The sequence below is a fragment of the Ostrinia nubilalis genome, chromosome 3 (genome assembly GCF_963855985.1).
Source record: "Ostrinia nubilalis chromosome 3, ilOstNubi1.1, whole genome shotgun sequence".
NCBI lineage: Eukaryota > Metazoa > Arthropoda > Insecta > Lepidoptera > Crambidae > Ostrinia > Ostrinia nubilalis.
The window spans coordinates 11,031,676-11,047,264 of NC_087090.1; positions in this window are offsets into that span (position 1 = coordinate 11,031,676).

Below are 15,589 nucleotides of genomic sequence, written 5' to 3' on the forward strand. Positions count from 1 at the left end.
TTGTGTAATACAAATTCTTCAAAAAAAGTACCGGACCAATTTGAAAAATTTTAGGCAATCTACATTAATTAGCCAGGTTAGCTAGTTTAATAATATTTATAAGCTAGTAATTTTTAATGTGAGCAAGACATGTACCTAGACTGATTGTACCCTAAAGTTGGGTAAGAACATGACATTTTATTACCCAATTCACATTTCATTATCTGCTTTCAGTTCCCCTTACAACTACAACCAAACAACTAAATTCAACATGTTTGGGAGCTGTGGATATACCAGATTCTGGTATTTCTGCGAAAACAACTTTTGAACCTCTTCCTTCTACTTCCAATGCACCAGAACATATGACCTATAAACCCATTGCTCATGGTAAGTGTACAAACTAATTATTTACCTTCTAAAATATGCCTTCCCTCAAACTAAAGAATGCCACCCTGGATGCGTTCTGCAGTCTGCAGTCAGGTCAAAATGAACTTATATGTACCTACAACATTCTAGGTTTCTGTACATTTTATATTAATGCGATTTGACCGTGCGGATACGAACAAAGAACGCAAAGCACACGTGACTGATTGCCTTATCACGACCACTTACAGATTGTCTTGACATACCCGCAGAACGCATCCAGAATGCAGAACATTAAAACCTCTAAATGCCTTTAATTTAATATTATGTCATTGTTATTGAAGGTGGGCCCACGCTTCATATTTTATGAGAAGAGCTATCATTATCCTGTCTTTGCATTTTTTTAAAACTTGATAATGATTGATTGATTTGGAAATAATATGTTTCATAAAACAACAAAATAAATTTTAAACTAATTTGCATATTTATAATATTTCAGATGATAAAAACATTTGCCATCAAGATGCACAGGCAGAAATATTAGTCCACAGTTATAAAAGACCTAAGAAAAACATTGAAATGAAAGGTAAGATAAAACATACCTAATTTAAAAAACTAAGTAAAATTGCTGATTAATTAACCAATATTCAATTCAATTTGCTTTAATGTTGTTTTTTTACTAATGGAAATGTTTTTATTATTATTACAGACACTTCATCAACATTTACAATTAAAGAGAAGAGGCTTTGGCGACAGTTACAAAATGCAAAAAAAACAATAAGGAATATAGCGAAGTCAAGAGTGAATTTAGACAAGTTAGATTCGGAAGTGCTGACATCGTTAGTAAAGGATGTAGTGCAGAATAACAAAAAAAAGTCACAAGGAAAAAGGTGGACTTTAGCCAACAAAATATATGCTTTGGCTATATTTAAACGGTCCCCTAAAGCATACCGCTATATGCAAAAGCTGTTTACGCTACCAAGCACTAAAACACTCCAAAGGATTTTAAAAAATATACCAATGGAGCCTGGTATAAATAAAAATATAATTGATATGTTAGAGGCAAAAGCATCAAGTATGCCAAAGGAAAATAAATATTGCTCGTTAATATTTGACGAGATGGCGTTAAAGAAACGGATAATTTATAACGAAATTGCTGATAAAGTGGATGGCTACGTGGATTATGGAGAGGGCGAGAACATGGGACGAGAAAAGAAAATTGCAGACCATGCGTTAGTGTTTATGATACAGGGTGCTAAACATAAATACAAACAATATATTGCGCACTATTTTGTGGAAGGCACAATATCAACAGCAAAACTGGCAAAAATTATATCGGACATCATCAAAAAATTAAAAGAAATCGGATTTGTGGTTCTAACAACAGTTTGTGATCAGGGATCTACAAATATAGGAGCTCTTAACATGTTAAAAAGAAACTGTGGACAAGGCATAGATAGCAACTTTTTCTCTGTAAATAATGACAAAATTTTTATAATCTATGACATCCCTCACTTGTTCAAATCATTACGAAACAATTTCTTTAAAAGTGGAAATATGTCTTTCGATGGAAAAATTGCACAATGGAGGCATTTGGTAGTTGCAGAAGAACACAACAGAAATTTTTTAAATTTTAAAAAACTGAATAGTACCATTGTAAATCCAACATTCAAAACTAAGATGAGGGTGAAGTATGCTGCGCATGCTCTGAGTAATACCGTGGCAGCTATTTTAAAAATGATGGCATGGAAAGAAGTTTCTGATTGCAATGATACAGCATTTGTGATTGAACAGTTAGATAAACTATTTGATTGTACAAATGGTCCATCATCTTTAAATGACGTAAAGAAAGGGATCCGGGAAAATGTTTCCACATCAAGTAATCACATTGAGTCTTGGACCTTTTATACTGATAAGTTAAAAACCATAAAATTTATAACAGCAGAAAACACGATACTAAAAAATGTTAAATGCGTAAAGGGATATCAAATATCTATCAAATCCTTAAACGATATTTGGGAAAAGTTAAAGAATGAAGGGTTTAAATATATGAACCTTAGACAGTTTAACCAAGACTCTCTGGAAAACTTATTTGGAATCATTAGGCAACACAGTGTAACCAATAGAAATCCCACTATCACGCACTTTACTGCAGCGCTTAAAACAAGCATGGTTACTGGGCTGAAAGTGCCTCATAGCAGAAGTGCTAATTGTGAAGCAGACAACAATAAACATATGCTGGAATATAAAGACATTTTAAAAACTAATTTAAAAACAACAGAAATAAAAATTAATGTTCAAGATTCCACAGACACTGAATTTTATCCTGTGTTGTCTATCCCGGACCCTGAAAACTTAGAACAGCCCATTGAAAATTTGTGTAGCCTTGAAAACCAACCAGTAGTATATGTAAGCGGGTATTTAGCTGCCAAACTATTACAGAACAGTTCTTGTTTAATTTGTGAAGAGTGTTTGAGCGTGAAAACTCCTGTTGACAATGATTTGTATGCATATATATCTCTTCGCGAATGGTGGCATGATAAAAAAAGTCTCGTTTATCCAACAATTCAATTATGTACCACCGTAAATGAAGCTAAACAATTTTATCATGACCATATTGCCGACCAGATATATATGGAAAATGTTGGAAAATTCATTTTCTTAATGTTGAGTACAAATTGTAATTTTAGTTGGTTTAAATGTCAACAACATAATAAATAAATTTATGATAAGATGTTTAAAATATTAAGTTACCTTTTTCTAAGAAAAAGTTGTAAAATCATTAATGACAGCTTCATAAAAAGTGAAAACAATTTTGCTGACAAAAGTAAAAAAGCACAGCAACAAAGCATTGAAAAGTAATCTTAGGGCTGAGGTTCGATCAGCTGATAAGAAAATTAAAGATGTTTATAAATAAAAATCCTATTTTTTCTTAGAAAAAGTTGTGAAAATAAAAGTTTACAAAATTATCATTTCTGTACTTTGTTATAATTTTCAATAATTCCTCATGCCTACAACTGCTATGTCATGTTCAATACTTATTGTAATATACCTATTTTATTTCGAAATAAATAATTTACGTTACAAAACTTCGTTTTACTTACACATAGTATAAAATAAAAATAGTAATCATTAAAATATTGAAGGTTCCTATACTAGATATCGATATGCAATTACAACCCTAGCAAAGTATCGATAATCGATAAGTTATTACGAACGTCACTAATACTGTCAGAAAATAAGGCATTATGTTGGTAGCTCCGCCTGTAGTTTGTGCGGTTGGTAAAGATTTGCGGGTCGTTCTCTAAAATGCATATGTGTGCGTGAGCTCAAAAAATATCTATGGAGTGCCGTCTCTTACTCTTTTATGCTCTTTGGTATGTATCAGTGGGTAGACACTTCTCATACAAAGACTAGTCTCTATATGTAGCAATTGATATACAACCTTATCCCTTAAGCAATAAAGTGCATTTTGGATTGATTTTACTATAGCAGGGGAACCCGCGGATCAATACCACCATACTAAAAATAATTGTTTAGTGTCCTTATGTTGGTAGTATTGTTAGTTTGACAAATGAAAAAAAATGTCTGTCAATTGAGTTTGAGTTTTTAACCGGCGAATTGATTCGTGTGAAGTTATTTTCTCAGATTTGGTGCAATATTACTGTAAATAAACTTTTCTGTCGTTTACGTTGAGTTGATTAAGTTCCTCCGTATCGGGCGTGATAAAGTTTGCTGTTCAGTGTTATGTTTTTTGTGAGATAGAGACTCTTTTAAATAAGCTGTGTTTCAACTTCTACAGAAGTTTAAACTCTTATTTACTTTTCTGTTTAATGGGTATGTTATCTACTTACTTGAAATATTAGATCTATTACAAATCTATTTTTCATTAAAAACAACCCTATGTGATAAAAATGTAAATGTACTTTCAAAACTGGTAAATGCATGAACCAGGGCATTGACACTGGTTGGAGAGAAATTATAGGCTTTGTTTAATTAATACCTATTTCATTTTAGGCTTCTACTGATAATGGAGAGTAGAAACAACAAGAAGTGCGTTATTTGTAATAAGAGGCGAAGTCGTGGTGGATCACCCTTACTTTTGAGTAGGTTTCCTCTGGATTCTGACCGGTAAGTTCCTAATAACACTCATTTATTACAAGATAATTTTACTGATTGTGTAAACTTAAAGGCTGGGATTAATATTTTTAATCATACAGTAAATAACCATAACCTATTTTTAATTTCAGTATTTTGTTTCGTACTCTGTAAATGAATTGCATAACAATACTAAAAGAAATTAGTTGATGAATAAATTTCAGTTTGTTATTCTTTTTCTTTTCTAATAGGTATTTCTTATTTCAGTTGTCGAATGTGGGTTAAAAATGCTGGCATAGAAGACTTAGCATATGTACCTATTGAAAAGTTACACCAACTTAAGTTTGTTTGTGGTGGGCACTTCACTCCTGAATCCTTCAATGCCAAAGGAACTCGGCTGAAGAACTCAGCTATTCCAACACTGGAATTGAGCAATCCCATCTTGCCAGATGAAGTTTTGACAGAGTTTCCTCTTCATGTTAAAGACTCCAATAAAGAAAACCTCAATACAGGTATGATGATGACTTCAATTATTTTTTTTTAAATTTAATTTAGGTACTATCTATCAATTTTTCTGAATTATTTAGATGTCTTAATTAATTTTCTTTGGTTTCCAAAACAAACCAACCGAATGCAATTTAACAAGGTTCTTTCTTTGTAACCACAAACATGTGTTGTATGCTTATCAATAAATAATATATAATTTCAATTATTAATTATATCTATACTTTGTTACAGTTCTTTATGATCATTCATATTGCATTCCAAAGAAGTCAAATCCAGTTGAACGAGGTATGTTTATCTAAAATTATACTAATAATATAAAAAGGAAATATTTAATTGTTTGTTTGTATTTGATCGGCTCCGTAACTCGAAGCCAAGATAGCCTAAAGTGCGGGTTAGAACCCCACAGCTTGAATATTGTAGTAAACCCACTCGTAACACAATTTAGCTTAGAATGTGTGTTGAGTTAGAGGGACTTTAGTAATTTGTGTAATACAAATTCTTCAAAAAAAGTACCGGACCAATTTGAAAAATTTTAGGCAATCTACATTAATTAGCCAGGTCAGCTAGTTTAATAATATTTATAAGCTAGTAATTTTTAATGTGAGCAAGACATGTACTAGACTGATTGTACCCTAAAGTTGGGTAAGAACATGACATTTTATTACCCAATTCACATTTCATTATCTGCTTTCAGTTCCCCTTACAACTACAACCAAACAACTAAATTCAACATGTTTGGGAGCTGTGGATATACCAGATTCTGGTATTTCTGCGAAAACAACTTTTGAACCTCTTCCTTCTACTTCCAATGCACCAGAACATATGACCTATAAACCCATTACTCATGGTAAGTGTACAAACTAATTATTTACCTTCTAAAATATGCCTTCCCTCAAACTAAAGAATGCCACCCTGGATGCGTTCTGCAGTCTGCAGTCAGGTCAAAATGAACTTATATGTACAACATTCTAGGTTTCTGTACATTTTATATTAATGCGATTTGACCGTGCGGATACGAACAAAGAACGCAAAGCACACGTGACTGATTGCCTTATCACGACCACTTACAGATTGTCTTGACATACCCGCAGACCGCATCCAGAATGCAGAACATTAAAACCTCTAAATGCCTTTAATTTAATATTATGTCATTGTTATTGAAGGTGGGCCCACGCTTCATATTTTATGAGAAAAGCTATCATTATCCTGTCTTTGCATTTTTTTAAAACTTGATAATGATTGATTGATTTGGAAATAATATGTTTCATAAAACAACAAAATAAATTTTAAACTAATTTGCATATTTATAATATTTCAGATGATAAAAACATTTGCCATCAAGATGCACAGGCAGAAATATTAGTCCACAGTTATAAAAGACCTAAGAAAAACATTGAAATGAAAGGTAAGATAAAACATACCTAATTTAAAAAACTAAGTAAAATTGCTGATTAATTAACCAATATTCAATTCAATTTGCTTTAATGTTGTTTTTTTTACTAATGGAAATGTTTTTATTACAGACACTTCATCAACATTTACAATTAAAGAGAAGAGGCTTTGGCGACAGTTACAAAATGCAAAAAAAACAATAAGGAATATAGCGAAGTCAAGAGTGAATTTAGACAAGTTAGATTCGGAAGTGCTGACATCGTTAGTAAAGGATGTAGTGCAGAATAACAAAAAAAAGTCACAAGGAAAAAGGTGGACTTTAGCCAACAAAATATATGCTTTGGCTATATTTAAACGGTCCCCTAAAGCATACCGCTATATGCAAAAGCTGTTTACGCTACCAAGCACTAAAACGCTCCAAAGGATTTTAAAAAATATACCAATGGAGCCTGGTATAAATAAAAATATAATTGATATGTTAGAGGCAAAAGCATCAAGTATGCCAAAGGAAAATAAATATTGCTCGTTAATATTTGACGAGATGGCGTTAAAGAAACGGATAATTTATAACGAAATTGCTGATAAAGTGGATGGCTACGTGGATTATGGAGAGGGCGAGAACATGGGACGAGAAAAGAAAATTGCAGACCATGCGTTAGTGTTTATGATACAGGGTGCTAAACATAAATACAAGCAATATATTGCGCACTATTTTGTGGAAGGCACAATATCAACAGCAAAACTGGCAAAAATTATATCGGACATCATCAAAAAATTAAAAGAAATCGGATTTATGGTTCTAACAACAGTTTGTGATCAGGGATCTACAAATATAGGAGCTCTTAACATGTTAAAAAGAAACTGTGGACAAGGCATAGATAGCAACTTTTTCTCTGTAAATAATGACAAAATTTTTATAATCTATGACATCCCTCACTTGTTCAAATCATTACGAAACAATTTCTTTAAAAGTGGAAATATGTCTTTCGATGGAAAAATTGCACAATGGAGGCATTTGGTAGTTGCAGAAGAACACAACAGAATTTTTTTAAATTTTAAAAAACTGAATAGTACCATTGTAAATCCAACATTCAAAACTAAGATGAGGGTGAAGTATGCTGCGCATGCTCTGAGTAATACCGTGGCAGCTATTTTAAAAATGATGGCATGGAAAGAAGTTTCTGATTGCAATGATACAGCATTTGTGATTGAACAGTTAGATAAACTATTTGATTGTACAAATGGTCCATCATCTTTAAATGACGTAAAGAAAGGGATCCGGGAAAATGTTTCCACATCAAGTAATCACATTGAGTCTTGGACCTTTTATACTGATAAGTTAAAAACCATAAAATTCATAACAGCAGAAAACACGATACTAAAAAATGTTAAATGCGTAAAGGGATATCAAATATCTATCAAATCCTTAAACGATATTTGGGAAAAGTTAAAGAATGAAGGGTTTAAATATATGAACCTTAGACAGTTTAACCAAGACTCTCTGGAAAACTTATTTGGAATCATTAGGCAACACAGTGTAACCAATAGAAATCCCACTATCACGCACTTTACTGCAGCGCTTAAAACAAGCATGGTTACTGGGCTGAAAGTGCCTCATAGCAGAAGTGCTAATTGTGAAGCAGACAACAATAAACATATGCTGGAATATAAAGACATTTTAAAAACTAATTTAAAAACAACAGAAATAAAAATTAATGTTCAAGATTCCACAGACACTGAATTTTATCCTGTGCTGTCTATCCCGGACCCTGAAAACTTAGAACAGCCCATTGAAAATTTGTGTAGCCTTGAAAACCAACCAGTAGTATATGTAAGCGGGTATTTAGCTGCCAAACTATTACAGAACAGTTCTTGTTTAATTTGTGAAGAGTGTTTGAGCGTGAAAACTCCTGTTGACAATGATTTGTATGCATATACACCGTGTTACTTTGCATTCTTGCCATATTCACAGAGATAAAAGTAGGTAACAATACCTATTATTTAAGATAAACAAGATACTCCCATAAAGAAAGTACACTAAGATTTTAGTAAATTTGGTTTTTCAGTACAAATTGGAATAAACCAATTTTGTCACGCACGTTCTACAGGTGCAAGTGGAATAAACCTAGTGGGCGTGGCCTAGTTCTTAATTTTATGGCTTTGGGTACCAGCCTTTTTATCCAGTCATAATAACTATTTTAAAATACTCTTCAGTTGATTTCAGATTTTCCTTTCTACTATTACGGGCTTAGGACCGTCAAAAATACGTAATAATTATTAGGGTTTCAATGAATTTACAACATTGTACCCTATTTTTACAAATTAATAAATTAAGTATGAAATGAAATCACCTTATTTACGATTAATAATTTATTCATAAGTTCCTACTTACAAAGTTTACGTACTACGAAGCAAGTGTTCAAAGTGTCCTCCGTTCTGATGAAGGCACAGTCTAGCACGGCGAAGCGTAGGTTTTTCGCCTTAGTTTTTGCAACACATAAACGTTTTGTATCACAGTTTCACTAAAACAATCCTTTCATGTAACGCGTTTACACTGTTTATTTCTTCTGCGCATACCAGTCGTTTCAAGTCAATCCAAAAATTCCATTGGTGTCAGGTCCGAGGATCGTGGTGGCCAAGCTACTGGACCCCTCGTCCAATCCACTGTTCACCAAACGTATTATTCGCGCACTTGACGTCCTTATTGTGGGGGAGCACCATCCTGCTGGTAGTAGAGCATTTGGTGTAACGCTAAGGGTACGTCATCAAGCAATTCGTCTAAGACGTCCTGCAGACACTCCAAGCACCATTTTGATTAAATTATTCGTTGTTTGAATACACTTCAGTCATTTTTGTATTATTTATAACGTGATTTGTGTTTGATGGATTTCCCAGTTTTTTACAAGTGTCAAAAAGACATTTTAAAGACAATAGATTGCAATAGATATTTAAAAATACAATAAAAAGTAAAAAAGTCTCCATCGCCATCGCCAACAAGTGATGTGCATGCGTTACGATAATTAGTGGTGTGTTTAACAGATTGTCGATAAAATAAAATACTCAAGATCAAAAAAAAAATTTTTCGGGTATTATTTTTTTACGGATTTGTGTTCAGTATCAGTAATATAGTAACCTCTGTAAATATGGCAAGAATGCAAAGTAACACCCTGTATATCTCTTCGCGAATGGTGGCATGATAAAAAAAGTCTCGTTTATCCAACAATTCAATTATGTACCACCGTAAATGAAGCTAAACAATTTTATCATGACCATATTACCGACCAGATATATATGGAAAATGTTGGAAAATTCATTTTCTTAATGTTGAGTACAAATTGTAATTTTAGTTGGTTTAAATGTCAACAACATAATAAAGAAATTTATGATAAGATGTTTAAAATATTAAGTTACCTTTTTCTAAGAAAAAGTTGTAAAATCATTAATGACAGCTTCATAAAAAGTGAAAACAATTTTGCTGACAAAAGTAAAAAAGCACAGCAACAAAGCATTGAAAAGTAATCTTAGGGCTGAGGTTCGATCAGCTGATAAGAAAATTAAAGATGTTTATAAATAAAAATCCTATTTTTTCTTAGAAAAAGTTGTGAAAATAAAAGTTTACAAAATTATCATTTCTGTACTTTGTTATAATTTTCAATAATTCCTCATGCCTACAACTGCTATGTCATGTTCAATACTTATTATAATATACCTATTTTATTTCGAAATAAATAATTTACGTTACAAAACTTCGTTTTACTTACACATAGTATAAAATAAAAATAGTAATCATTAAAATATTGAAGGTTCCTATACTAGATATCGATATGCAATTACAACCCTAGCAAAGTATCGATAATCGATAAGTTATTACGAACGTCACTAATACTGTCAGAAAATAAGGCATTATGTTGGTAGCTCCGCCTGTAGTTTGTGCGGTTGGTAAAGATTTGCGGGTCGTTCTCTAAAATGCATATGTGTGCGTGAGCTCAAAAAATATCTATGGAGTGCCGTCTCTTACTCTTTTATGCTCTTTGGTATGTATGTTCATCTGTTCCCTCGTAACTTCTAAACTACTTATCAGAATTCGACAAATGACATATCATTAGAAGCGTCTTAATTGTCCGCTGGTTATAGGCTATATGAGGTTTCACAAAATCTAATGTGGCGCCCTCTAGCGGACAAAACAAACAGAGTAAAAAAATAAAGTTAAGATAAATGTGCCGTGTTTGGTATCATTTGAAAGCGCTTTACTTGTACATTTTGAATATACATATATATGTTACGGTCAATGTGATAAATTGAAAATTATTAATAATAACCGGTTATTATGAATAATTACCGACAGTCGCGGTAAAAGTGATAAATTAATCACATTTAACAGTGATTATTTAATAATTCAACCTTAGTACTATCAAATTTCATAAAAGAGAACAACATCTTGTGTACGTGCTCGTGTACAGCCAAACTTTTGAACGTTTTGATATCATATATTAATATAATTTGGCATAATGAGTTTGGAATGTTTCTTGCATAATATTACTTTTCCATGATGCCTATAACATAATGTTTTGATTTAAAGCGAAAAATAGGTTAGGGTGCGGCGGGGGTGGCCCTTGGGCCACCCCTAAGCCGCCTATTTAGTTTTATACACACATAAATGACCTCGTATTAATCACATTTACCAAATCATGCGGTAATTATTCATAATAACCGGCGATTATTCATAATTTTCACATTTATCACTTTGACCGTAACATATATATTATAGCCTGACCAGGAACATAAAAACCCTCGCCATGTTGCGGAAAACGAATGGTAGGGGAAGATGGGTAACAGTGGATCGTGGGTCACAGTGAATCACTTTGCATAACTTTGTATGTATTGCACGCACACACTCACGCGCTTGTGTGTTTGATGACCTAGCGGTGCCCCCCGCGCCTAACTAGTTGCTCGCAGTGTTTCGAAGCGGGAGGCCGCGCGGCGACTATCTCGAGACTAGGAAAGTACGAGAATAAATTTTAAGGTTATTTTTGAACACGTGTTTTAAACATATTAAATGAAATTAGCTGGATTTTTGTCTTAAGGCCTTGCTCTTTAATGTTTATGGTGTTATTTTGTAAATAGATGCTTGTGATATACGCAACAAAAACTTTTTTAAGGTTGTTTTTTTGATGAAGGTATCTTTGGGTTTCACTGAATCATTTTGAATTGGGAAACAGTGGATCGAGATCAAGGGTTGTACCAATTTGATATGGACTTTTCTAGAATAGATCTACGTTAATTAGTTTTCTTTTCTACTCAGAAGATGTTAAATGTTTGTAGAATAGATCTGCGTTAATATTTTTTTATGTTGATTTTCTACTCATAGGATGTTACTGTTGAGTTTTCTTTATTAAAATTTGAATTTTATGTCAAAGTGGCTAACAAATTGCTTATTATAAAGTTTTCCTTAAGGGTATTTTGACGGATCTAGTCTACCTACTCATAGTTAGTTTATTTCAGTACTTTCAAAGTATAAAATGTTGACCTAATTGAATATTGAATATCTTTGTTCAGTGATTCAATGTGAAGCACTATTTTAGAATTTAATTTTTGTTGTCTTTTTGTTCAAAAACGGTAGTTGCCTAGTTTAATTTTCTTTGAGTTTAATTTTTATTTAGAGGGAGTTCTTCATTTGATTTTGACTTGCAACAATAGTGTTGCTCAACTAAAAGTATTATTTGATCTCATTACGCATTAAATAATAAATATTGTGTCTATAATTGGGTTTTATTACTATTATAATAATGATGATCCTGTGTACCCCATATGATCCAGTGTGCCCAACCCACTGATTCACTGTATCCCAAATATGGGTCACAGTGAATCAATCACCACTTTTTAAAAAAACGGTTATATCTCATTAATTTATCTTGTAATATGGCCGTTGACGTTTTTTTTCAATAGACAGATATATTTATAGCTGAATCATTCAAAAACGCAGTACTTATAGCTTAAAATTCCGTAATACAGCCGCTTCGAAAAAAAATGATTCGCTGTCCCCCATCTTCCCCTACTAATTTCTTTTAATGGCAACAGTAACTAAAAACTTCATTGTCATGTCACCTTGCATGTCAGTCTATTGCTGTCAAAGTGTAAACAAACTTTATTTTAAATATGCGCAATTGATTTTGTGTATTAAATTGCTAAAATCTTTTTATAGTCGTGAAAGAAAAGTGGTTTACAATGTGTTAAAGTATTTGTCGAAGAGAAATACTAAGGGTTCGGACAATATTTTCATTGAATAATGTTTCCGACAAAGGTTGTCAAATTGACTGACATGTTTATCGCATAGTACAGTCCACTATGAAAATTTGCTGTGGTTTGTTTCAACTACCTATTTTAAAAATTTTTGTCACTTTCTAAGTGTTGAATTTTATGGAATTGAGAATGTTACTAGGTATGCAAAATCACTTGAAACCTATGTTACAGTTAAGCTTTTACATTTACAAATACATTAGTTTTTATTTCATTCAAAAATACCCAGTAGTTATGATTTTATAGGCATTCAAAGTTCGCTTAAATATTGAGTCCCGCCGACGGTCACGTGACCCCGCGTGACGTACATTCACAGTGTCCGCTCACTAGAAAACGGTTATAAACATACTTAAATACATTTTTTTTTGTAAATACAAACTTATTATACATATTAACACCCAGACCCATCACAGAAATTAAAATTGAACCAAATCCAAACTTGATGCGATTGTATCGTTTTTTTGCGAATTACCTTCCAGCTCCATCATTAGACCCTGATTACTATATAGAATTAAAGTACTCATCAATTCAAAACGAACGAGCCCAAACTCGATGGATTTAAGTCGTTTTATTATAGAGTTCCTATGGCCACCTTCCAGCTCCATCCTCAGATCAGCTCCATGTCATCATAATATTGCATGGTCATCCAAATCACATGTGTTTGCGAAATTTCAGCTTAATCGGTTGTCCGAAAGTGGGTCTTAATTCAGCTTGCAAGATTCCACCCATACAAATATGAGCCAGTCACTGTAATATGACGTCACGCGCATAAAATGGCGGGCTGGCCGCCGCCCGCACTTTTAAAATTCAATATCTTGGAAACTAATTGACGTATCGAAATAATTCTTTCACGTGTATTTTTTATTTTTAACAGAGAATACAGAAAGCTAAAAAACAAAATTAGTGAACATTCTTCATTGGAAAAGAAGTAGGTACCTACCGAGTTTGAAGCGTTCATGAGCAAACATTGCAGTTGAATATTCAAGTTCTGAATTTGATTATTGATGAATATTAAAATAAATCCTACTAGCTCGATTGATGGTTTCATTTAATTTATTTAAACCAGGTTACCTATAATAATATTTTTTCGTTAATTTATGAAAATATCAAATTAGCCCGTAATCCTGAATCCTGATACATAAAGTTAGCCTATTAATTTAACACAGGTACGACTGTACTCAGTGTTGCACTATCAAATGCAATTGACGCGCCTCTATGCCAGGGTTTTTATGTTCCTGGTCAGGCTATACTAGCATTTGCTTATGACTTTACCTGTATTCATGGGCTGATTGCATATAATTCACATCTTTTCGTTCATAGCTTCTTTACTACGTATTAGTTCATCAATTTAACTTTTGTTCATATTATGCGCCACAAATACACTTTAACACCAAAATAGTACAAATAATAAATAAAAAGTAAAAAAACTAAAACCCAACTACGACAAAAAACGGCGCTGAAAAAGTATAAAACAAGATTTTCAGAATACTGAACTGAACAAAGTTGCTAATGTAGTTGCATAGTTATTTTCATGTTTGGAAAGGCGTAGTCACACGTTACATATACCTACCGCAGCACTTTGACAACGTGTGACTGCGGTTTTCCAAACATGAAAATTACTATGCAACTACATTAGCAACTTTGTTCAGTTCAGAGCCCCGATTACGGTAATTTTTAACGTCAACAATCCAGACACGCTTCTCGATTCTGCGATACGATTGGTCGTAGTTGGTCGTTCAACAGCGTACGTCAGCTGTTTTGACCAATCGTATCGCAGAATCAGAAACGCGTCTGGATTGTAGACGTTATAAAAGTTACCGTAATCGGGGCTCTGTATTCTGAAAATCTTGTTTTATACTTTTTCAGCGCCGTTTTTTTTTTTAATGAACAAAAATGCTGCCGGGGAGAGCTCCAATCCAAAGACCTAGTAAAATAGGGATCCAAATTGCGAATTTATCCCGTCTGCTGACGCTGTCTTGTTGGGGATTCGAGTTAACAAGACAAGCGGGTCTAGTCAAAACGCACTTTAAAATCGCAAACCCATCGCAAACCAGTCGCAAACAAATAAACAAATCGCAAAAGAGGTCGATAACAAAAAAGGCTTAGTCAAACGGCAAAAAATCGAATCGCAAAGCCCTACCTATCGATAATCGAAAGACTGGATTGAAATTTCCCATACAAAGGCTTAGCCAACATGCATTTAAGACTCAATCAAAATCGAATCGAATCGCAACACCCGCCATTTTCATTGCGATTACTAAAACCCCGGTGATAAGCTTCGATTCGATCAAAAACCAATAGGGTGAGTTGCACCACCTAACTTTGACCGTAACTATGACGTTAACCGGTGTTTTTTGTATGGAGTTTGACAGATTTAAGACGTTTGTCAACGTTAAACTAAGATGGTGCAACCCACCCTAAGGCTGTTTTGACAAATCCGTATCGCGATGTCGTTTTGACAGTTAGTTTGACGGCGAAGCATAGACGTAAACAGAGAGCAGAAAGAAGGAAGAAACAAATTAAAAAAAAAAAAGCTAAAAAAAGTAAAAACAATCGCAAAGTCATAGACATTTTTTAACTTTTTTTCGATTTTGAATGAACTTTTATATCGCCGCGTCGTTGGTGGTTCAATGTGCATTTTGGCTGCCATTTTCCGATCGAATCGAATTACTGGTGACGCGGCGACTGACATTAGTGAAAACTTCATATCGGTTTGCGATGGCATTTTGACTAGACCACAAGAGTGCTGTTTGTCTCGCTTGCGTACACGTTCCGATTCCCTCATAAATTGCAACAGCATTGACCCGATTTGAATAGTATCGATTAATTACGTTAAAAAGGGTGAAACGTAGTAGACATCCCTAAATGAACTGTGTCTGTGTGATGTGTCATTTTCGTCGCCTGCCAATGGTCTGCCGTCTCTCTCTCATGATTCGGTCGGAGTTCGGAACTT